Raw genomic sequence first — 956 nt, 5'->3', positions numbered from 1 at the left:
AAGGGACTCAGGTCATGAAGAGTCTCCTCTTCCAGGCTAAGGAATTTATTATCTCTAATCAAGGGACAAACTTTGAATGATTTTTACATTGGAAAGCAACATGTCTGCTCTGGATCCTTTCTGGTTGCCCTTTCCTGTACACTCCCCATCATCTTTGCTTTGCTCTGTAGCTTAGGAGGCTCACCTCCTAAGACATCAGTTGGTGTATTGGTAACCTAGGATTGCCATAGCAAAGTACCACAGAGCGGGTGGCTTATTCTTTCACAGTTCTGGAGGCTAGGAGTCTGGAATTGTTGGCAGGGTTGCTCCCTCTGGAGCTTTTGAGGGAGAATCTGATCTGTGCCTCTCTCTTACCTTCCAGTGTTTGCTTGCTTGGCGATCATTAGATGCATCACTCCAATCTCTGCCTGTCTTCATGTGGCATTCTCCACTGTGACTGTGTCTCTGTGTGTCTTATCCTCTTTTTATAAGGATCCTCTTTTTATATTGGATCTAGCTCACCCTACTTCAGTATGATCTCATCTTAACTTATATACATTTGCAAAGACCCTACTTCCAAGTTAAGGTCACATTCACAGGTACCAGGGGTTACGACTTGAATATATCTTTTGGTGTGTGTGGGGGTGCAATTAAATCCACAATAGTCAGTAACCTTGCCCTCTAAAGTTTGGTTGGGTTAGGCCACTGGGGAGCATGGGCAGCGGGACGGAAGAGCCTAAAATTCGACAATTAATTTCCCTAGTACTTTTGGGGTCACCATGGACTGCCTTCATTGGACTGCCTTCAGCTGGAGGTCATAGTTCTTGAGAGGTGGCCCTCTCTACATAATCTCTCTCTCTCTCTCCGTCTCTCTCATTCATAATTGTTTTCTCCCCTTTCCTCCTTAGACCTACGGATGGTAGAAGCACCTCATTGTTACTAGTCTGGCAGAATTTCATTCTACTTATGATTTCCCT

This window comes from Lipotes vexillifer, unplaced genomic scaffold (genome assembly GCF_000442215.2).
Source record: "Lipotes vexillifer unplaced genomic scaffold, Lipotes_vexillifer_v1.1 scaffold189, whole genome shotgun sequence".
NCBI classification, from domain to species: domain Eukaryota; kingdom Metazoa; phylum Chordata; class Mammalia; order Artiodactyla; family Lipotidae; genus Lipotes; species Lipotes vexillifer.
Note: the sequence above shows the minus strand (reverse complement) of the source record.